General features: G+C 43.9%; 1 pseudogene; it reads right to left on the reverse strand.

Annotated features, from left to right (window-relative positions):
- The window catches only part of LOC121843193, a 39,000-nt pseudogene that overhangs the window by 12,148 nt on the left and 1,284 nt on the right, over positions 1 to 25,568 (reverse strand).

Raw genomic sequence — 25,568 nt, forward strand, 5'->3', positions numbered from 1 at the left:
CTGACTGTCTCGCTGCCTGACTGTCTGTCTCGCTGCATGACTGTCTGTCTCGCTGCATGACTGTCTGTCTGTCTCTTAGCCTGTCTGTCTCGCTGCCTGACTGTCTGCCTCGCTGCATGACTGTCTGTCTCGTTGACTGACTGTCTCGCTGCCTGACTGTCTGTCTCGCTGCCTGACTGTCTGTCTCGCTGCCTGACTGTCTGTCTCGCAGCCTGTCTGTCTGTCTCACTGTCTGTCTCGCTGCCTGTCTGTCTGTCTCGCTGCCTGACTGTCTGTCTCGCTGCCTGACTGTCTGTCTCGCTGCCTGTCTGTCTGTCTCGCTGCATGACTGTCTGTCTCGCTGCATGACTGTCTGTCTCGCTGCATGACTGTCTGTCTCGCTGCATGACTGTCTGTCTCGCTGCATGACTGTCTGTCTCGCTGCCTGTCTGTCTGTCTGGCAGCCTGTCTGTCTGTCTCGCAGCCTGTCTGTCTCGCTGCCTGACTGTCTGTCTCGCTGCCTGACTGTCTGTCTCGCTGCCTGACTGTCTGTCTCGCTGCCTGACTGTCTGTCTCGCTGCCTGACTATCTGTCTCGCTGCCTGACTGTCTCGCTGCCTGTGTGTCTGTCTCGCAGCCTGTCTGTCTGTCTCGCAGCCTGTCTCGCTGCCTGACTGTCTGTCTCGCTGCCTGACTGTCTGTCTCGCTGCCTGTCTGTCTGCCTCGCTACCTGACTGTATCGCTGCCTGATTGTCTCGCTGCCTGTCTGTCTGGCTAACTGACTGTCTGTCTCGCTGCCTGTCTGTCTGTCTGTCTGGCTAACTGACTGTCTGTCTCGCTGCCTGACTGTCTCACTGCCTGTCTGTCTCGCTGCCTGTCTGTCTGCCTCGCTACCTGACTGTATCGCTGCCTGATTGTCTCGCTGCCTGTCTGTCTGGCTAACTGACTGTCTGTCTCGCTGCCTGTCTGTCTGTCTGGCTAACTGACTGTCTGTCTCGCTGCCTGACTGTCTCGCTGCCTGTCTGTCTCGCTGCCTGACTGTCTGTCTCGCTGCCTGTCTGTCTGCCTCGCTACCTGACTGTATCGCTGCCTGACTGTCTCGCTAACTGACTGTCTGTCTCGCTGCCTGACTGTCTGTCTCGCTGCCTGTCTGTCTGTCTCGCTAACTGACTGTTTGCCTCGCTACCTGACTGTCTCGCTGCCTGACTGTCTGTCTCGCTGCCTGACTGTCTGCCTCGCTGCCTGACTGTCTCGCTGCCTGACTGTCTGTCTGTCTCGCTAACTGACTGTCTGTCTCGCTGCCTGACTGTCTGTCTCGCTAACTGACTGTCTGCCTCGCTACCTGACTGTCTCGCTGCCTGACTGTCTGCCTCGCAGCCTGACTGTCTCGCTGACTGTCTGTCTCGCTGCCTGACTGTCTGTCTCGCAGCCTGACTGTCTGTCTCGCAGCCTGACTGTCTGTCTCGCAGCCTGTCTGTCTGTCTCGCTGACTGACTGTCTGTCTGTCTGTCTCGCTGACTGTCTCTCTGACTGACCGTCTGTCCCTCTGACTGTGTGTCTGTCCCTCTGAGTGTGTGTCTGTCTGTCCGTCTGTCCCCACCTGGCAACCATCTTGGCCCCGTCGGTGCTCTGCGTCTCCCTGACAATGCGGACGGCGTCTTCAGGGTTGTTGAGGTGATCCAGCAACACCCGGATCACGTTGTCCCAGTCCCTGGCACTCTCATAGGCCTGGGCAGCCTCCTTAAACCTGACACACACAATATTATCCCAGTCCCTCACACAGCCTCCTTAAACCTGACACACACAATATTATCCCAGTCCCTCACACAGCCTCCTTAAACCTGTCACACACAATATTATCCCAGTCCCTCACACAGCCTCCTTAAACCTGTCACACACAATATTATCCCAGTCCCTCACACTGACTCCTTAAACCATAATATTATCCCTCACACTGCCTCCTTAAAACATAATATTAACCCAGTCCCTCACACTGAATCCTTAAACCATAATATTATCCCAGTCCCTCACACTGTCTCCTTAAACCACAATATTATCCCTCACACTGCCTCCTTAAACCAGAATATTATCCCTCACACTGACTCCTTAAACCATAATATTAGCCATCACACTGTCTCCTTAAACCATAATATTATCCCTGACACGGTCTCCTTAAACCATAATATTATCCCAGTCCCTTACACTGTCTCCTTAAACCATAATATTATCCGTGACACTGTCTCCTTAAACCATAATATTATCCCAGTCCCTCACACTGTCTCCTTAAACCATAGTATTATCCCTCACACCGACTCCTTAAACCATAATATTATCCCTCACACTGCCTCCTTAAACCATATTATCCTCACACTGCCTCCTTAAACCAGAATATTATCCCTCACACTGCCTCCTTAAACCATAATATTATCCTCACACTGCCTCCTTAAACCATATTATCCCTCACACTGCCTCCTTAAACCAGAATATTATCCCAGTCCCTCACACTGACTCCTTAAACCATAATATTATCCCTCACACTGCCTCCTCAAACCATAATATTATCCCTCACACTGCCTCCTTAAACCATAATATTATCCCAGTCCCTCACACTGACTCCTTAAACCAGAATATTATCCCAGTCCCTCACACTGACTCCTTAAACCAGAATATTATCCCTCACACTGCCTCCTTAAACCATCATATTATCCCTCACACTGCCTCCTTAAACCATACTATTATCCCTCACACCGACTCCTTAAACCATAATATTATCCCTCACACTGCCTCCTTAAACCAGAATATTATCCCTCACACTGCCTCCTTAAACCATAATATTATCCCTCACACTGCCTCCTTAAACCAGAATATTATCCCTCACACTGCCTCCTTAAACCATAATATTATCCCTCACACTGCCTCCTTAAACCATATTATCCCTCACACTGCCTCCTTAAACCAGAATATTATCCCAGTCCCTCACACTGACTCCTTAAACCATAATATTATCCCTCACACTGCCTCCTCAAACCATAATATTATCCCTCACACTGTCTCCTTAAACCATAATATTATCCCAGTCCCTCACACTGACTCCTTAAACCATAATATTATCCCTCACACTGCCTCCTTAAACCATAATATTATCCCAGTCCCTCACACTGACTTCTTAAACCAGAATATTATCCCAGTCCCTCACACTGACTCCTTAAACCAGAATATTATCCCTCACACTGCCTCCTTAAACCATAATATTATCCCAGTCCCTCACACTGACTCCTTAAACCATAATATTATCCCTCACACTGCCTCCTTAAACCATAATATTATCCCAGTCCCTCACACTGACTCCTTAAACCAGAATATTATCCCTCACACTGCCTCCTTAAACCATAATATTATCCCTCACACTGTCTCCTTAAACCATATTATCCCAGTCCTCACACTGACTCAATAAACCATAATATTATCCCAGTCCATCACACTGCCTCCTTAAACCATAATATTATCCCTCACACTGCCTCCTTAAACCATATTATCCCTCACACTGCCTCCTTAAACCATCATATTATCCTCACACTGCCTCCTTAAACCATACTATTATCCTCACACCGACTCCTTAAACCATACTATTATCCCTCACACCGACTCCTTAAACCATAATATTATCCCTCACACTGCCTCCTTAAACCATAATATTATCCCTCACACTGCCTCCTTAAACCAGAATATTATCCCAGTCCCTCACACTGACTCCTTAAACCAGAATATTATCCCTCACACTGCCTCCTTAAACCATAATATTATCCCTCACACTGTCTCCTTAAACCATAATATTATCCCAGTCCCTCACACTGACTCCTTAAACCAGAATATTATCCCTCACACTGCCTCCTTAAACCATAATAGTATCCCAGTCCCTCACACTGCCTCATTAAACCATAATATTATCCCAGTCCCTCACACTGACTCCTTAAACCAGAATATTATCCCTCACACTGCCTCCTTAAACCATAATATTATCCCAGTCCCTCACACTGCCTCATTAAACCATAATATTATCCCAGTCCATCACACTGCCTCCTTAAACCATAATATTATCCCTCACACTGCCTCCTTAAACCATATTATCCCTCACACTGCCTCCTTAAACCATCATAATATCCCTCACACTGCCTCCTTAAACCATACTATTATCCCTCACACCGACTCCTTAAACCATAATATTATCCCTCACACTGCCTCCTTAAACCATAATATTATCCCAGTCCCTCACACTGCCTCCTTAAACCATCATATTATCCCTCACACTGCCTCCTTAAACCATAATATTATCCCTCACACTGCCTCCTTAAACCATATTATCCCTCACACTGCCTCCTTAAACCATCATATTATCCCTCACACTGACTCCTTAAACCAGAATATTATCCCAGTCCCTCACACTGACTCCTTAAACCATCATATTATCCCTCACACCGACTCCTTAAACCATAATATTATCCCTCACACTGACTCCTTAAACCAGAATATTATCCCAGTCCCTCACACTGACTCCTTAAACCATAATATTATCCCAGTCCATCACACTGCCTCCTTAAACCATAATATTATCCCTCACACTGCCTCCTTAAACCATATTATCCCTCACACTGCCTCCTTAAACCATCATATTATCCCTCACACTGCCTCCTTAAACCATACTATTATCCCTCACACTGACTCCTTAAACCATAATATTATCCTCACACTGCCTCCTTAAACCATAATATTATCCCTCACACTGCCTCCTTAAACCAGAATATTATCCCTCACACTGCCTCCTTAAACCATATTATCCCTCCACTGCCTCCTTAAACCATCATATTATCCCTCACACTGCCTCCTTAAACCATCATATTATCCCTCACACTGCCTCCTTAAACCATACTATTATCCCTCACACTGACTCCTTAAACCATAATATTATCCCTCACACTGCCTCCTTAAACCATATTATCCCTCACACTGCCTCCTTAAACCAGAATATTATCCCAGTCCCTCACACTGACTCCTTAAACCAGAATATTATCCCTCACACTGCCTCCTTAAACCATAATATTATCCCTCACACTGTCTCCTTAAACCATAATATTATCCCAGTCCCTCACACTGACTCCTTAAACCAGAATATTATCCCTCACACTGCCTCCTTAAACCATAATAGTATCCCAGTCCCTCACACTGCCTCATTAAACCATAATATTATCCCAGTCCCTCACACTGACTCCTTAAACCAGAATATTATCCCTCACACTGCCTCCTTAAACCATAATATTATCCCAGTCCCTCACACTGCCTCATTAAACCATCATATTATCCCTCACACTGCCTCCTTAAACCATCATATTATCCCTCACACTGCCTCCTTAAACCATACTATTATCCCACCGACTCCTTAAACCATAATATTATCCCTCACACTGCCTCCTTAAACCATAATATTATCCCAGTCCCTCACACTGCCTCCTTAAACAATCATATTATCCCTCACACTGCCTCCTTAAACCATAATATTATCCCTCACACTGCCTCCTTAAACCATATTATCCCTCACACTGCCTCCTTAAACCATCATATTATCCCTCACACTGCCTCCTTAAACCAGAATATTATCCCAGTCCCTCACACTGACTCCTTAAACCATCATATTATCCCTCACACTGACTCCTTAAACCAGAATATTATCCCTCACACTGCCTCCTTAAACCATAATATTATCCCTCACACTGCCTCCTTAAACCAGAATATTATCCCAGTCCCTCACACTGACTCCTTAAACTAGAATATTATCCCTCACACTGCCTCCTTAAACCATAATATTATCCCTCACACTGTCTCCTTAAACCATAATATTATCCCAGTCCCTCACACTGACTCCTTAAACCAGAATATTATCCCTCACACTGCCTCCTTAAACCATAATATTATCCCAGTCCCTCACACTGCCTCATTAAACCATAATATTATCCCAGTCCATCACACTGCCTCCTTAAACCATAATATTATCCCTCACACTGCCTCCTTAAACCATCATATTATCCCTCACACTGCCTCCTTAAACCATCATATTATCCCTCACACTGCCTCCTTAAACCATCCTATTATCCCTCACACCGACTCCTTAAACCATAATATTATCCCTCACACTGCCTCCTTAAACCATAATATTATCCCAGTCCCTCACACTGCCTCCTTAAACCATCATATTATCCCTCACACTGCCTCCTTAAACCATAATATTATCCTCACACTGCCTCCTTAAACCATATTATCCCTCACACTGCCTCCTTAAACCATCATATTATCCCTCACACTGCCTCCTTAAACCAGAATATTATCCCAGTCCCTCACACTGACTCCTTAAACCATCATATTATCCCTCACACTGACTCCTTAAACCAGAATATTATCCCTCACACTGCCTCCTTAAACCATAATATTATCCCAGTCCCTCACACTGCCTCATTAAACCATAATATTATCCCTCACACTGCCTCCTTAAACCATAATATTATCCCTCACACTGCCTCCTTAAACCATATTATCCCTCACACTGCCTCCTTAAACCATCATATTATCCCTCACACTGCCTCCTTAAACCAGAATATTATCCCAGTCCCTCACACTGACTCCTTAAACCATCATATTATCCCTCACACTGACTCCTTAAACCAGAATATTATCCCTCACACTGCCTCCTTAAACCATAATATTATCCCAGTCCCTCACACTGCCTCATTAAACCATAATATTATCCCAGTCCATCACACTGCCTCCTTAAACCATAATATTATCCCTCACACTGCCTCCTTAAACCATATTATCCCTCACACTGCCTCCTTAAACCATCATATTATCCCTCACACTGCCTCCTTAAACCATACTATTATCCCTCACTGACTCCTTAAACCATAATATTATCCCTCACACTGCCTCCTTAAACCATAATATTATCCCAGTCCCTCACTGCCTCCTTAAACCATCATATTATCCCTCACACTGCCTCCTTAAACCATAATATTATCCCTCACACTGCCTCCTTAAACCATATTATCCCTCACACTGCCTCCTTAAACCATCATATTATCCCTCACACTGCCTCCTTAAACCAGAATATTATCCCAGTCCCTCACACTGACTCCTTAAACCATCATATTATCCCTCACACTGACTCCTTAAACCAGAATATTATCCCTCACACTGCCTCCTTAAACCATAATATTATCCCTCACACTGCCTCCTTAAACCAGAATATTATCCCAGTCCCTCACACTGACTCCTTAAACTAGAATATTATCCCTCACACTGCCTCCTTAAACCATAATATTATCCCTCACACTGTCTCCTTAAACCATAATATTATCCCAGTCCCTCACACTGACTCCTTAAACCAGAATATTATCCCAGTCCTCACACTGACTCCTTAAACCAGAATATTATCCCTCACACTGCCTCCTTAAACCATAATATTATCCCTCACACTGCCTCCTTAAACCAGAATATTATCCCAGTCCCTCACACTGACTCCTTAAACCAGAATATTATCCCAGTCCCTCACACTGACTCCTTAAACCAGAATATTATCCCTCACACTGCCTCCTTAAACCATAATATTATCCCTCACACTATCTCCTTAAACCATAATATTATCCCAGTCCCTCACACTGACTCCTTAAACCATAATATTATCCCTCACACTGCCTCCTTAAACCATAATATTATCCCTCACACTGCCTCCTTAAACCATATTATCCCTCACACTGCCTCCTTAAACCATCATATTATCCCTCACACTGCCTCCTTAAACCATCATATTATCCTTCACACTGCCTCCTTAAACCATACTATTATCCCTCACACCGACTCCTTAAACCATAATATTATCCTCACACTGCCTCCTTAAACCATAATATTATCCCTCACACTGCCTCCTTAAACCAGAATATTATCCCAGTCCCTCACACTGACTCCTTAAACCAGAATATTATCCCTCACACTGCCTCCTTAAACCATAATATTATCCCTCACACTGTCTCCTTAAACCATAATATTATCCCAGTCCCTCACACTGACTCCTTAAACCAGAATATTATCCCTCACACTGCCTCCTTAAACCAGAATATTATCCCAGTCCCTCACACTGCCTCATTAAACCATAATATTATCCCAGTCCATCACACCGTCTCCTTAAACCATAATATTATCCCTCACACTGCCTCCTTAAACCATAATATTATCTCTCACACTGTCTCCTTAAACCATAATATTATCCCTCACACTGTCTCCTTAAACCATAATATTATCCCAGTCCCTCACACTGCCTCCTTAAACCATAATATTATCCCAGTCCCTCACACTGTCTCCTTAAACCATAATATTATCCCAGTCCCTCACACTGCCTCCTTAAACCATAATATTATCCCTCACACTGACTCCTTAAACCATAATATTATCCCTCACACTGCCTCCTTAAACCATAATATTATCCCTCACACTGTCTCCTTAAACCATAATATTATCCCAGTCCCTCACCCTGCCTCCTTAAACCATGAAGGTTGTACCTACTTGCCGTCCACCTCCTTGGCCTTGGCGTACTGCAGGTGGATCTTAGGAGAGGAGACCTGAGGAAGTAACTCTCCTACTTTAGACCTGAGAGAGAGGGAGAGAGAGAGAGAGACAGAGAGAGACAGAGACAGAGAGAGAGAGAGAGACATTGGAGAAAATACAGAGTATGTGTGTATATATATGTGTGTGTGTGTGTGTGTGTGTGTGTGTGTGTGTGTGTGTGTGTGTGTGTGTGTGTGTGTGTGTGTGTGATGTGTGTGTGTGTGTGTGTGTGTGTGTGTGTGTGTGAGAGTGAGTGTGTGTGTGATATATATATATAGAGATAGATGTATTGTGCTGAAAATATTATGTGTGTGTGTGTGTGTGTGTGTGTGTGTGTGTGTGTGTGTATCTGTGTGTGTATATATATATATATATATATATATATGTGTGTGTGTGTGTGTGTGTGTGTGTGTGTGTGTGTGTGTGTGTGTGTGTGTGTGTGTGTGGTGTGTGTGTGTGTGTGTGTATCTGTGTGTGTGTGTGTGTGTCTCTCACCAGTTCTTGCAGCGTATGTAGACTGAGGCAGCCTTGTCATAGTACTGCCCCTTCTCATACAGCTGGGCTGCTTCAGAGAACTGCTGTAGAAACAGACAGATTACTACTGTCTCTTCTGATACAGACAGAGAGGGAGAATTACTACTGTCTCTTCTGACACAGACAGAGAGGGAGAATTACTACTGTCTCTTCTGACACAGACAGAGAGGGAGAATTACTACTGTCTCTTCTGACACAGACAGAGAGAATTACTACTGTCCCTTCTGATACAGACAGAGAGGGAGAATTACTACTGTCCCTTTTGATACAACACAGACAGGGAGAATTACTACTGTCCCTTTTGATACAACACAGACAGAGAGAATTACTACTGTCTCTTCTGACACAGACAGACAGAGATAATTACTACTGTCTCTTCTGATACAGACAGAGAGAATTACTACTGTCCCTTCTGATACAAACAGAGAGGGAGAATTACTGTCTCTTCTGATACAGACAGAGAGAATTACTACTGTCTCTTCTGGTACAGACAGAGAGAATTACTACTGTCTCTTCTGATACAGACAGAGAGGGAGAATTACTACTGTCTCTTCTGATACAGACAGAGAGGGAGAATTACTACTGTCCCTTCTGATACAGACAGAGAGAATTACTACTGTCTCTTCTGACACAGACAGAGAGGGAGAATTACTACTGTCTCTTCTGACACAGACAGAGAGGGAGAATTACTACTGTCTCTTCTGATACAGACAGAGAGAATTACTACTGTCTCTTCTTACAGACAGAGAGAATTACTACAGACAGAGGAGAATTACTACTGTCTCTTCTGATACAGACAGAGAGGAGAATTACTACTGTCTCTTCTGATACAGACAGAGAGAATTACTACTGTCTCTTCTGATACAGACAGAGAGAATTACTACTGTCTCTTCTGATACAGACAGAGAGGGAGAATTACTACTGTCTCTTCTGATACAGACAGAGAGGGAGAATTACTACTGTCCCTTCTGATACAGACAGAATTACTAGATACAGACAGGAGAATTACTACTGTCCCTTCTGATACAGACAGAGAGGGAGAATTACTACTGTCTCTTCTGATACAGACAGAGAGGGAGAATTACTACTGTCTCTTCTGATACAGACAGAGAGAATTACTACTGTCTCTTCTGGTACAGACAGAGAGAATTACTACTGTCTCTTCTGGTACAGACAGAGAGAATTACTACTGTCTCTTCTGATACAGACAGAATTACAGACAGAGATAATTACTACTGTCTCTTCTGATACAGACAGAGGGAGAATTACTACTGTCTCTTCTACAACACAGACAGAGAGAATTACAGATACAGACAGAGAGAATTACTACTGTCCCTTCTACAGACAGAGAGGGAGAATTACTACTGTCTCTTCTGATACAGACAGAGAGGGAGACTGTCCATTCTGATTACTACTGTCTCTTCTGATACAGACAGAGAGAATTACTACTGTCCCTTCTGATACAGACAGGGAGACTGTCTCTTCTGGTACAGACAGAGAGAATTACTACTGTCTCTTCTGGTACAGACAGAGAGAATTACTACTGTCCCTTCTGATACAGACAGAGAGGGAGAATTACTACTGTCTCTTCTGATACAGACAGACAGAGAGAATTACTACTGTCTCTTCTGATACAGACAGACAGAGAGAATTACTACTGTCTCTTCTGATACAGACAGAGAGGGAGAATTACTACTGTCCCTTCTGATACAGACAGAGAGGGAGAATTACTACTGTCTCTTCTGATACAGACAGAGGGAGAATTACTACTGTCTCTTCTGATACAGACAGAGAGAATTACTACTGTCTCTTCTGATACAGACAGAGGGAGAATTACTACTGTCTCTTCTGATACAGACAGAGAGAATTACTACTGTCCCTTCTGATACAGACAGAGAGAATTACTACTGTCTCTTACAGACTGAATTACTACTGTCTCTTCTGATACAGACAGAGAGGGAGAATTACTACTGTCTCTTCTGATACAGACAGAGAGAATTACTACTGTCTCTTCTGATACAGACAGAGAGAATTACTACTGTCCCTTCTGATACAGACAGAGAGGGAGAATTACTACTGTCTCTTCTGATACAGACAGAGAGGGAGAATTACTACTGTCCATTCTGATACAGACAGAATTACTACTGTCTCTTCTGATACAGACAGAGAATTACTACTGTCCCTTCTGATACAGACAGAGAGGGAGAATTACTACTGTCTCTTCTGATACAGACAGAGAGAATTACTACTGTCTCTTCTGATACAGACAGAGAGAATTACTACTGTCCCTTCTGATACAGACAGAGAGGGAGAATTACTACTGTCCCTTCTGATACAGACAGAGAGGGAGAATTACTACTGTCTCTTCTGATACAGACAGAGAGGGAGAATTACTACTGTCTCTTCTGACACAGACAGACAGAGAGAATTACTACTGTCTCTTCTGATACAGACAGAGAGGGAGAATTACTACTGTCCCTTCTGATACAGACAGAGGGGGAGAATTACTACTGTCTCTTCTGATACAGACAGGGAGAATTACTACTGTCTCTTCTGATACAGACAGAGAGGGAGAATTACTACTGTCTCTTCTGATACAGACAGAGAGAATTACTACTGTCTCTTCTGATACAGACAGAGAGAATTACTACTGTCTCTTCTGACACAGACAGAGAGGGAGAATTACTACTGTCTCTTCTGACACAGACAGAGAGGGAGAATTACTACTGTCTCTTCTGACACAGACAGAGAGGGAGAATTACTACTGTCTCTTCTGATACAGACAGAGAGGGAGAATTACTACTGTCCCTTCTGATACAGACAGAGAGGGAGAATTACTACTGTCTCTTCTGATGAATTACTACTGTCCCTTCTGATACAGACAGAGAATTACTACTGTCCCTTCTGATACAGACAGAATACTACTGTCCCTTCTGATACAGACAGAGAATTACTACTGTCCCTTCTGATACAGACAGAGAGAATTACTACTGTCCCTTCTGATACAGACAGAATACTACTGACCTTCTGATGAATTACTACTGTCCCTTCTGATACAAACAGAGAATTACTACTGTCCCTTCTGATACAGACAGAGAGCGGAGAATACCTGTCCTTCTGATGAATTACTACTGTCTCTTCTGATACAGACAGAGGGAGAATTACTACTGTCCCTTCTGATACAGACAGAGAGGGAGAATTACTACTGTCTCTTCTGATACAGACAGACAGAGAATTACTACTGTCCCTTCTGATACAGACAGAGAGGGAGAATTACTACTGTCTCTTCTGATACAGACAGAGAGAATTACTACTGTCCCTTCTGATACAGACAGAGAGGGAGAATTACTACTGTCTCTTCTGACACAGACAGAGAATGACTGTCTCTTCTGATACAGACAGACAGAGAGAATTACTACTGTCCCTTCTGATACAGACAGAGAGGGAGAATTACTACTGTCCCTTCTGATACAGACAGAGAGGGAGAATTACTACTGTCTCTTCTGATACAGACAGAGACAGACAGAGAGGAGAATTACTACTGTCTCTTCTGATACAGACAGAGAGGGAGAATTACTACTGTCTCTTCTGATGAGAATTACTACTGTCCCTTCTGATACAGACAGAGAGGGAGAATTACTACTGTCTCTTCTGATACAGACAGAGGGAGAATTACTACTGTCTCTTCTGATACAGACAGAGAGGGAGAATTACTACTGTCTCTTCTGATACAGACAGAGAGGGAGAATTACTACTGTCTCTTCTGATACAGACAGAGAGGGAGAATTACTACTGTCTCTTCTGATACCACACGGTCGAGACCGAGAATTACGAAACTCGCTAATTATCAAAATTCACAAAACATCCAGAAAACAAGAATACTACTATAACTATACTATAATTACCCTTAACAAACAGATAATTACTACTATAACTATATACTATAATTACTACTTAACAAACAGATAATTACTACTATAACTATATACTATAATTACTACTTAACAAACAGATAATTACTACTATAACTGACTATAATTACTACTTAACAAACAGATAATTACTACTATAACTATATACATTACTACTTAACAAAGATAATTACTACTATAACTATATACTATAATTACTACTTAACAAACAGATAATTACTACTATAACTATATACTATAATTACTACTTAACAACAGATAATTACTACTTAACAAACAGATAATTACTACTAAACAAACAGATTACTACTAAACAAACAGATAAGACTACTTAACAAACAGATAATTACTACTAAACAAATACCTGACCACTGTGACTTAACAAACAGAGAGTACACTTAAGCAGAATATTACCACTGTAATTACTACTTAACACATTGGAAAGAATTAACCAAGAAAACTGAGCAAACTAGATGCTATTTGTCCCTAAACAGAGAGAACACAGTGGCAGAATACCTGACCACTGTGACTGACCCTAAACAGAGAGTACACAGAGAGAATACCTGACCACTGTGACTGGCCCTAAACAGAGAGTACACAGTGGCAGAATACCTGACCACTGTGACTGACCCAAACAGAGAGTACACAGAGCAGAATACCTGACCACTGTGACTGACCCAAACAGAGAGTACACAGTGGCAGAATACCTGACCACTGTGACTGACCCTAAACAGAGAGTACACAGTGGCAGAATACCTGACCACTGTGACTGACCCAAACAGAGAGTACACAGCGGCAGAATACCTGACTGTGTGACCCTAAACAGTGGCAGAATACCTGACCACTGTGACTGGCCCTAAACAGAGAGTACACAGTGGCAGAATACCTGACCACTGTGACTGACCCAAACTTAAGGAAAGCTTTGACTATGTACAGACTCAGTGAGCATAGCCTTGCTATTGAGAAAGGACGCCGGAGAGACTGAGACAGAGACGTAGAGATAGATAGATAGGATAGATAGAGAGGCAGACAGACAGATATATCGGTAGAGAGAAAAGGATGGATGGATGGGCAGACACCTTAATGTTCTCCACAGTCTTTCTTCAGGACAGATAGAAATAGAGAGAGATAGAGAGTGATACCTTCAGGACAGATCGAAACAGAGAGAGATAGAGGTAGAGAGTGATACCTTCAGGACAGATAGAAATAGAGAGATAGAGAGTGATACCTTCATGTTCTCCAGTATAACTCCACAGTCTTTCTTCAGGACAGATAGAAATAGAGAGAGATAGAGTGCCTTGCGAAAGTATTCGGCCCCCTTGAACTTTGCGACCTTTTGCCACATTTCAGGCTTCAAACATAAAGATATAAAACTGTATTTTTTTGTGAAGAATCAACAACAAGTGGGACACAATCATGAAGTGGAACAACATTTATTGGATATTTCAAACCTTTTTAACAAATCAAAAACTGAAAAATTGGGCGTGCAAAATTATTCAGCCCCTTTACTTTCAGTGCAGCAAACTCTCTCCAGAAGTTCAGTGAGGATCTCTGAATGATCCAATGTTGACCTAAATGACTAATGATGATAAATACAATCCACCTGTGTGTAATCAAGTCTCTGTATAAATGTACCTGCACTGTGATAGTCTCAGAGGTCCGTTAAAAGCGCAGAGAGCATCATGAAGAACAAGGAACACACCAGGCAGGTCCGAGATACTGTTGTGAAGAAGTTTAAAGCCGGATTTGGATACAAAAAGATTTCCCAAGCTTTAAACATCCCAAGGAGCACTGTGCAAGCGATAATATTGAAATGGAAGGAGTATCAGACCACTGCAAATCTAACCAAGACCTGGCCGTCCCTCTAAACTTTCAGCTCATACAAGGAGAAGACTGATCAGAGATGCAGCCAAGGGGCCCATGATCACTCTGGATGAACTGCAGAGATCTACAGCTGAGGTGGGAGACTCTGTCCATAGGACAACAATCAGTCGTATATTGCACAAATCTGGCCTTTATGGAAGAGTGGCAAGAAGAAAGCCATTTCTTAAAGATATCCATAAAAAGTGTTGTTTAAAGTTTGCCACAAGCCACCTGGGAGACACACCAAACATGTGGAAGAAGGTGCTCTGGTCAGATGAAACCAAAATTGAACTTTTTGGCAACAATGCAAAACGTTATGTTTGGCATAAAAGCAACACAGCTCATCACCCTGAACACACCATCCCCACTGTCAAACATGGTGGTGGCAGCCTGCTTTTCTTCAGCAGGGACAGGGAAGATGGTTAAAATTGATGGGAAGATGGATGGAGCCAAATACAGGACCATTCTGGAAGAAAACCTGATGGAGTCTGCAAAAGACCTGAGACTGGGACGGAGATTTGTCTTCCAACAAGACAATGATCCAAAACATTAAGCAAAATCTACAATGGAATGGTTAAAAAATAAACATATCCAGGTGTTAGAATGGCCAAGTCAAAGTCCAGACCTGAATCCAATCGAGAATCTGTGGAAAGAACTGAAAACTGCTGTTCACAAATGCTCTCCATCCAACCTCACTGAGCTTGAGCTGTTTTGCAAGGAGGAATGGGAAAAAAATTCAGTCTCTCGGTGTGCAAAACTGATAGAGACATACCCCAAGCGACTTACAGCTGTAATCGCAGCAAAAGGTGGCGCTACAAAGTATTAACTTAAGGGGGCTGAATCATTTTGCACGCCCAATTTTTCAGTTTTTGATTTGTTAAAAAAGTTTGAAATATCCTTATAAATGTCGTTCCACTTCATGATTGTGTCCCACTTGTTGTTGATTCTTCACAAAAAAATACAGTTTTATATCTTTATGTTTGAAGCCTGAAATGTGGCAAAAGGTCGCAAAGTTCAAGGGGGCCGAATACTTTCGCAAGGCACTGTACCTTCAGGACAGATAGAAATAGAGAGAGATATAGGTAGAGAGTGAAACCTTCATGTTCTCCAGTATAACTCCACAGTCTTTCATCAGGACAGATAGAAATAGAGAGACAGAGGTAGAGAGTGATACCTTCAGGGCAGATAGAAATAGAGAGAGACAGAGGTAGAGAGTGATACCTTCATGTTCTCCAGTATAACCCCACAGTCTTTCTTCAGGACAGATAGAAATAGAGAGAGACAGAGGTAGAGAGTGATACCTTCAGGGCAGATAGAAATAGAGGGAGACAGAGGTAGAGAGTGATACCTTCAGGGCAGATAGAAACAGAGAGAGATAGAGAGTGATACATTCAGGGCAGATAGAAACAGAGAGAGATAGAGAGTGATACCTTCATGTTCTCCAGTATGACTCCACAGTCTTTCTTCAGGCCAGATAGAAACAGAGAGAGATAGAGATAGAGAGTGATACCTTCAGGGCAGATAGAAATAGAGGGAGACAGAGGTAGAGAGTGATACCTTCAGGACAGATAGAAACAGAGAGAGATAGAGAGTGATACCTTCATGTTCTCCAGTATGACTCCACAGTCTTTCTTCAGGACAGATAGAAATAGAGATAGAGAGTGATACCTTCAGGGCAGATAGAAATAGAGGGAGACAGATAGATAAGGACAGATAGAAACAGAGAGAGAGAGAGTGATACCTTCATGTTCTCCAGTATGACTCCACAGTCTTTCTTCAGGACAGATAGAAATAGAGATAGAGAGTGATACCTTCAGGGCAGATAGAAATAGAGGGAGACAGAGGTAGAGAGTGATACCTTCAGGACAGATAGAAACAGAGAGAGATAGAGAGTGATACCTTCAGGCCAGATAGAAACAGAGAGTGATACCTTCAGGACAGATAGAAACAGAGAGAGATAGAGAGTGATACCTTCAGGACAGATAGAAACAGAGAGAGAGTGATACCTTCAGGCCAGATAGAAACAGAGAGTGATACCTTCAGGACAGATAGAAACAGAGAGTGATACCTTCAGGACAGATAGAAACAGAGAGTGATACCTTCAGGACAGATAGAAACAGAGAGTGATACCTTCAGGACAGATAGAAACAGAGAGTGATACCTTCAGGACAGATAGAAACAGAGAGTGATACCTTCAGGACAGATAGAAACAGAGAGTGATACCTTCAGGCCAGATAGAAACAGAGAGTGATACCTTCAGGACAGATAGAAACAGAGAGTGATACCTTCAGGCCAGATAGAAACAGAGAGTGATACCTTCAGGACAGATAGAAACAGAGAGTGATACCTTCAGGACAGATAGAAACAGAGAGAGATAGAGATAGAGAGTGATACCTTCAGGCCAGATAGAAACAGATAGAGATAGAGGTAGAGAGTGATACCTTCAGGACAGATAGAAATAGAGGGAGACGGAGGTAGAGAGTGATACCTTCAGGACAGATAGAAATAGAGAGAGATAGAGAGTGATACCTTCAGGACAGATAGAAATAGAGAGAGATAGAGAGTGATACCTTCAGGCCAGATAGAAATAGAGAGAGATAGAGAGTGATACCTTCAGGCCAGATAGAAATAGAGAGAGATAGAGAGTGATACCTTCAGGCCAGATAGAAACAGAGAGAGATAGAGAGTGATACCTTCAGGCCAGATAGAAATAGAGAGAGATAGAGAGTGATACCTTCATGTTCTCCAGTATAACCCCACAGTCTTTCTTCAGGCCTCTGCTCGGGTGAGAGATTGCCTGGGCCGCGCCTCTTCTGATGTCACCCATCCTGATTGACATTCTGGCCACACCCCCCTGACATGCCTCATCATGCTCCTGGAACCACACACACACACACACACACACACACACACACACACACACACTCACACGGGTGTAAAAAGGAGGAAAGATAAGAGGGTAGGAGGTTTTTAACCCCTCTAATACAGAATATAAAAGCTTGTATGGAAAAATAAAACCACAACACACACTGCAGAGGATAGTGGTGACTTGCCTTGTTGTTGTGGGTCATACCTTTCTCATAGTGAGACAGGGCATTCACATAGTCTCCTCTACAGAGAGAGAGAGAGAGACATCAAACACGAGACCATGAAACTAAAATATTGAAATAAATAACATGTGTGTGTGTGTGTGTGTGTGTGTGTGTGTATCTTACATGAACTCCAGTTGAACAGCGTACTCCTTCGATATGAACGGTATCTGGTCCTCAGCCAGTCTCTTAGCCAGCATCAGAGCACTGTCCCAATGCTGCAGTCCCTCCTCATCTACACACAGAGTTATACCAGCATCAGAGCACTGTCCCAATGACCAGCATCAGAGCATCAGACCAGCATCAGAGCACTGTCCCAATGACCAGCATCAGAGCACTGTCCCAATGACCAGCATCAGAGCACTGTCCCAATGACCAGCATCAGAGCACTGTCCCAATGCTGCAGGTCCCTAATGTTATTCAGAGCACTGTCATCTAATACACACAGAGTTATCAGACCAGCATCAGAGCACTGTCCCAATGCTGCAGGTCCCTCCTCATCTATGTTATCAGACCAGCATCAGAGCACTGTCCCAATGACCAGCATCAGAGCACTGTCCCAATTCTGCAGGTCCCTCCTCATCTAATGTTATCAGACCAGCATCAGAGCACTGTCCCAATGACCAGCATCAGAGCACTGTCCCAGTGACCAGCATCAGAGCACTGTCCCAATGACCAGCATCAGAGCACTGTCCCAATGCTGCAGGTCCCTCCTCATCTAATACACACAGAGTTATCAGACCAGCATCAGAGCACTGTCCCAATGACCAGCATCAGAGCACTGTCCCAGAGTTATCAGACCAGCATCATAGCACTGTCCCAAAGACCAGCATGACCAGCATCTGGCACTGTCCCAATGACCAGCATCAGAGCACTGTCCCATCTAATACACACAGAGTTATCAGACCAGCATGCACTGTCCCAATGCTGCAGGTCCTCATCTAATACACACAGAGTTATCAGACCAGCATCATAGCACTGTCCCAAAGACCAGCATCAGAGCACTGTCCCAATGACCAGCATCAGAGCACTGTCCCAATGACCAGCATCAGAGCACTGTCACCCATCTAATGCATCAGAGCACTGTCCCATGCATCAGAGCACTGTCCCAATGACCAGCATCAGAGCACTGTCCCAATGACCAGCATCAGAGCACTGTCCCAATGACCAGCATCAGAGCACTGTCCCAATGACCAGCATCAGGCACTGTCCCAATGACCAGCATCAGAGCACTGTCCCAATGACCAGCATCAGAGCACTGTCCCAATGACCAGCATCAGAGCACTGTCCCAATGACCAGCATCAGAGCACTGTCCCAATGCTGCAGGTCCCTCCTCATCTAATGTTATCAGCCCAGCATCAGAGCACTGTCCCAATGACCAGCATCAATTATACACATTATGGACCCCCACACTGTGTGTGTGTGTGTGTCTGGGCCGATTGTGCACCGCCCTATGGGCCTCCCAATCACAGCCAGATGTGATACAGACTAGATTCGAACCAGGGACTGTAGTGACGCCTCTTACACTGAGATGCAGTGCCTTAGACCGCTGTGATACAGCCTGGAATCGAACCAGGGACTGTAGCGACGCCTCTTACACTGAGATGCAGTGCCTTAGACCGCTGTGATACAGCCTGGAATCGAACCAGGGACTGTAGTGACGCCGCTTACACTGAGATGCAGTGCCTTAGACCACTGCGCCACTCGGGAGTCATGCATAATAAGCCTCTAACTCATCAGGTAGGATCAGGTAGAATCAGGTAGATTCAGGTAGAATCAGGCAGGATCAGGTAGAATCAGGTTGGATCAGGTTGGATCAGGCAGGATCAGGTAGGATCAGGTAGATTCAGGTAGGAACAGCTAGAATCAGGTAGGATCAGGTAGATTCGGGTTGGATCAGGTAGGATCAGGTAGGATCTGGTAGGTTCGGGTAGGATCAGGCAGGATCAGGTAGAATCAGGCAGGATCAGGTCGGATCAGGCAGGATCAGGTAGGGTCAGGCAGGATCAGGTAGGATCAGGCAGGATCAGGTAGGATCGGGCAGGATCGGGCTGGATTGGGTAGGATCAGGTAGGATCAGGCAGGATCAGGTAGGATCAGGTAGGATCAGGTAGATTCAGGTAGGAACAGGTTGGATCAGGCAGGATCAGGTAGATTCGGGCTGGATCAGGTAGGATCAGGTAGGATAAGGCAGGATCAGGTAGGATCAGGCAGATTCAGGTAGGAACAGGTTGGATCAGACAGGATCAGGTAGATTTGGGTTGGATCAGGTAGGATGGGTGGATCAGGCAGGATCAGGTAGAATCAGGCAGGATCAGGTAGGATCAGGCAGGATCGGGCTGGATTGGGTAGGATCAGGTAGAATCAGGCAGGATCAGGTAGGATCAGGCAGGATCAGGTAGGATCAGGCAGGATCAGGTAGGATCAGGCTGGATCAGGTAGATTCAGGTAGGAACAGATTGGATCAGGCAGGATCAGGTAGATTCGGGTTGGATCAGGTAGTATCAGGTAGGATAAGGTAGTATCTGGTAGGATCGGGTAGGATGGGTAGGATCAGGCAGGATCAGGTAGATCAGGCAGGATCAGGTAGATTCAGGCAGGATCAGGCAGGATCAGGTAGGATCAGGCAGGATCAGGTAGGATCAGGCAGGATCAGGCAGGATCAGGTAGGATCAGGCAGGATCAGGTAGGATCAGGCAGGATCAGGTAGAATCAGGTAGAATCAGGTAGAATCAGGCAGAATCAGGTAGAATCAGGTAGAATCAGGTAGGTCAGGGTTAGGATCAGGTAGGATCTGGTAGGTTCGGGTAGGATGGGTAGGATCAGGTAGATCAAAACTCAGGCTGATCAAAACTCTGATCAAATCCGCCTGTTTTCCCCCCTTTCATTTTCAACCTAAAATGACTCAAATCTGACTGGATGGGTAGATTCAGGCAGGAATCAAGGATCTGACTGTCTGTAGCTCAGGACCTGAATCAAGGATCTGACTGTCTGTAGCTCAGGACCTGAATCAGGATCTGACTGTCTGTAGCTCAGGACCTGGATCAGGCAGGATCTGAAGGTAGCTCAGGCAGGATCAGGTAGGATCAGGCTGATCTGTAGGCTCAGGACCTGAATCAGGCAGGATCTGGCTGTCTGTAGCTCAGGACCTGAATCAGGACTGAGTTTTGATCTGTAGCTCAAAACCTGAATCAAGGATCTGACTGTCATTTCATTTTCAGGACCTAAAATGAATCAAATCTGACTGTCTGTAGCTCAGGACCTGAATCAAGGATCTGACTGTCTGTAGCTCAGGACCTGAATCAAGGATCTGACTGTCTGTAGCTCAGGACCTGAATCAAGGATCTGACTGTCTGTAGCTCAGGACCTGAATCAAGGATCTGACTGTCTGTAGCTCAGGACCTGAATCAAGGATCTGCATATTCTTGATACCATTTGAAAAGGAAACTCTTTGAAGTTTGTGGAAATGTGTAATTAATGTAGTAGAATATAACACATTAGATCTGGTGAAAGATAACACAAATAAATAAACATTATTTGTTGTTGTTGTTTGTACCATCATCGTTGAAATGCAAGAGAAAGGCCATCATGTATTATTCCAGTCCTGGTGCAATTTAGATTTTGGCCACTAGATGGAAGCAGTGTATGTGAAAAGTTTTAGACTGATCCAATGAACCATTGCATTTCTGTTCAAAATTCTGTATCAATACCAAATGTGCCTAATTGGTTTACTGATACATTTTCAAGTTCATAACTGTGCACTCTCCTTAAACAATAGCATGGTATTATTTCACTGTAATAGCTACTGTAAATTGGACAGCGCAGTTAGATAAACAAGAATTTAAGCTTTCACACCATAACAGATATGTCTATGTCCTGGGATTATTGTTATTTACAACCTCATGCTAATCGCATTAGCCTACGTTAACTCAACCTCATGCTAATCGCATTAGCCTACGTTAGCTCAACCTCATGCTAATCGCATTAGCCTACGTTAGCTCAACCTCATGCTAATCGCATTAGCCTACGTTAACTCAACCTCATGCTAATCGCATTAGCCTACGTTAGCTCAACCTCATGCTAATCGCATTAGCCTACGTTAGCTCAACCTCATGCTAATCGCATTAGCCTACGTTAGCTCAACCTCATGCTAATCGCATTAGCTCAACCTCATGCTAATCGCATTAGCCAACGATAGCTCAACCTCATGCTAAATTGCATTAGCCTACGTTAACTCAACCTCATGCTAAATCGCATTAGCCTACGTTAACTCAACCTCATGCTAAATCGCATTAGCCTACGTTAGCTCAACCGCCCCACAGGGGGAGGACCCACCGATCCTGTAGAGGTTTTAATGTGTATGACACTTACTGTTTGGGCTGGAAATACCAAGTTACCCAGGAGAAAAGGGATTTATTCTCTGGATGGAACATTTGGAAACAAAAAAAAAGGGAGAATATTTAACCCTAGTGTCCGTCCGTGTCCGTGTGTGTGTGTGTGTTACCTCCAGGGCTGTGTTGGGACAGGAAGACTCTAGGTAGAGGTCCTGAGCCAGGTTATAGTCATTCAGGAACATAGCCAGATGACCTGCTAACAAACTCCTGTCTTCTATACCCTACAGCGAGAGAGAGAGAGAGGTGGGAGGGAAGAGAGGTGGGAGGGAAGAGAGAGAGAGAGAGAGGTGGGAAGCGACAGAGAGAGAGAGAGAGAGAGAGGGAGAGAGAGAGAGAGAGGTGGGAGGGAAGAGAGAGAGAGAGAGAGGTGGGAAGCGACAGAGAGAGAGAGAGAGAGAGAGAGGGAGAGAGAGAGAGGGAGAGAGAGGTGGGAGGGAAGAGAGAGAGAGAGAGAGAGGTGGGAGGGAAGAGAGAGAGAGAGAGAGAGAGAGAGAGGGAGAGAGAGGTGGGAGGGAAAGAGAGAGAGAGAGAGAGAGAGAGAGGGGGAGGGAGAGAGAGAGAGAGGTGGGAAGAGAGAGACAGAGAGAGAGAGAGAGAGGGAGAGAGAGAGAGGTGGGAGGGAAGAGAGAGAGAGAGAGAGAGAGAGGTGGGAGGGAAGAGAGAGAGAGAGGTGGGAGGAAGAGAGAGAGAGAGAGAGAGAGAGGAGAGGGAGAGAGAAGAGAGAGAGAGGTGGGAGGGAAGAGAGAGAGAGAGAGAGAGAGAGAGGTGGGAGAGAGAGAGAGAGAGAGAGAGAGAGAGAGAGAGAGAGAGAGAGAGGGGAGGGAAGAGAGAGAGAGGTGGGAGGGAAGAGAGAGAGAGAGAGAGAGAGAGAGAGAGAGAGAGGTGGGAGGGAAGAGAGAGAGAGGTGGGAGGGAAGAGAGAGAGAGAGAGAGAGGGGGAGGGAGAGAGAGAGAGAGAGAGGGGGGGAGGGAAGAGAGAGAGGTGGGAGGGAAGAGAGAGAGAGAGAGAGAGAGAGAGAGAGAGAGAGAGAGGGGGAGGGAAGAGAGAGAGAGACAGAGAGAGAGAGAGAGAGAGAGGGGGAGGAAGAGAGAGAGAGAGAGAGAGAGAGAGAGAGAGAGGTGGGAGGGAAGAGAGAGACAGACAGAGAGAGACAGAGAGAGAGAGAGGAGAGCAAAAATACAGTCTACTTGAACAGAGAAATACATGAGGCATCAAAGTCAAAAGGAACTGTAGTAACATTAAGAACTGCTATAGAAAGTAGTGTGGAAACCTACCAGAAACTTGGCAGTAGAAAACCTAAACAGTAAATTTGACCTCACAGCTTCCTGCTGCACTTCCTGACTTCCTGCCCAATGTATGACCATATTAGGGACACATATTTCCCTCAGATTACACAGATCCACAAAGAATTAGAGTGAAATTCAGGGAATAGGGCTCTGGTCTATAGTAGTACCACTATATAGGGAATAGGGCTCTGGTCTATAGTAGTACCACTATATAGGGAATAGGGCTCTGGTCTATAGTAGTACCACTATATAGGGAATAGGGCTCTGGTCTATAGTAGTACCACTATATAGGGAATAGGGCTCTGGTCTATAGTAGTACCACTATATAGGGAATAGGGCTCTGGTCTATAGTAGTACCACTATATAGGAATAGGGCTCTGGTCTATAGTAGTGTACTATATAGGGAATAGGGCTCTAGTCACTATTTGGGACTCACTCAAACCCTCCCTCTTGTAGACATTCAGCCTTCTTGGGACAGACTCTTACTAAATAGATTATTATCAATGGGATCAACAAAGAGAGGAGCTCCTGAACACACACACACACACTGAACATTCACACACCACACACACACACTCAGTTAACTAGCGTGTTGTTGCCACTGAGCTGAGAGTCAGAGGAGTGTCAGTCACATGAGAGAGGGAATGATGAAATATAATGAGAGAGAGAAGAGAGACAGAGACCTCACAGCTTCCTGGAGATGAGAGAGAGAGACAGAGAGAGAGAGACAGAGACAGAGAGACACAGACAGAGAGACAGAGAGGGAGAGAGAGAGAGAGAGAGAGACAGAGAGAGACAGAAAGAGAGAGACAGAGAGAGACAGAGAGAGCCAGAGAAGAGAGAGAGACAGAGAGAGAAGAAGAGAGAACACCATTGTAAGAGACAGAGAGATTTATGCTTAGAGAGAGAGATCTTGAGACAGAGAGAGACAGAGAGAGTACATTGAGAAAAACTGTATATATATATAATATGACAGAGAGTAATGTCTTTAGAGTTTTGAAAGAGAGTATGAGAGATGAGACAGTTAATTTTTATTGTTTATTTCACTTTAGAGAGACAGAGAGAGAGAGACCAGAGAGACTTTGGACAGAGTTAGAGAGAGACCCAGAACAAAAAAAACTTTAAATTATAGAGAATTGAATGTAGACAGGAATTGAGAGACAGATGAGAGAGAGACAGAGACAGAGAGAGAGAGACAGATCCACAAAGAATTGAAAACAAATCCAGTTTTGATAAACTCCCATATCTACTGGGTGAAATTCCACAGTGTGCCATCACAGCAGCAAGATTTGTGACCTGTTGCCACGAGAAAAGGGCAACCAGTGAAGAACAAACACCATTGTAAATACAACCCATATTTATGCTTATTTATTTTATCTTGTGTCCTTTAACCATTTGTACATTGTTAAAACACTGTATATATATAATATGACATTTGTAATGTCTTTATTGTTTTGAAACTTCTGTATGTGTGATGTCTACTGTTAATTTTTATTGTTTATTTCACTTTATATATGATCTACCTCACTTGCTTTGGCAATGTTAACACATGTTTCCCATGACAATAAAAACTGTAAATTATATTGAATTGAATGTAATGGAATTGAATGTAATTGAATGTAATGTAATGTAATTGAATGTAATAGAATTGAATGTAATGGAACTGAATGTAATGTAATTAAATGTAATTGAATGTAATTGAATGTAATTGAATGGAATTGAATGTAATGTAATTGAATGTAAATGAATTGAATGTAATGGAACTGAATGTAATTGAATGTAATGTAATGTAATTGAATGTGGAATTGAATGTAATGGAATTGAATGTAATGGAATTAAATGTAA

Source organism: Oncorhynchus tshawytscha, unplaced genomic scaffold, assembly GCF_018296145.1.
Source record: "Oncorhynchus tshawytscha isolate Ot180627B unplaced genomic scaffold, Otsh_v2.0 Un_contig_17178_pilon_pilon, whole genome shotgun sequence".
Taxonomy (NCBI): Eukaryota; Metazoa; Chordata; class Actinopteri; order Salmoniformes; family Salmonidae; genus Oncorhynchus; species Oncorhynchus tshawytscha.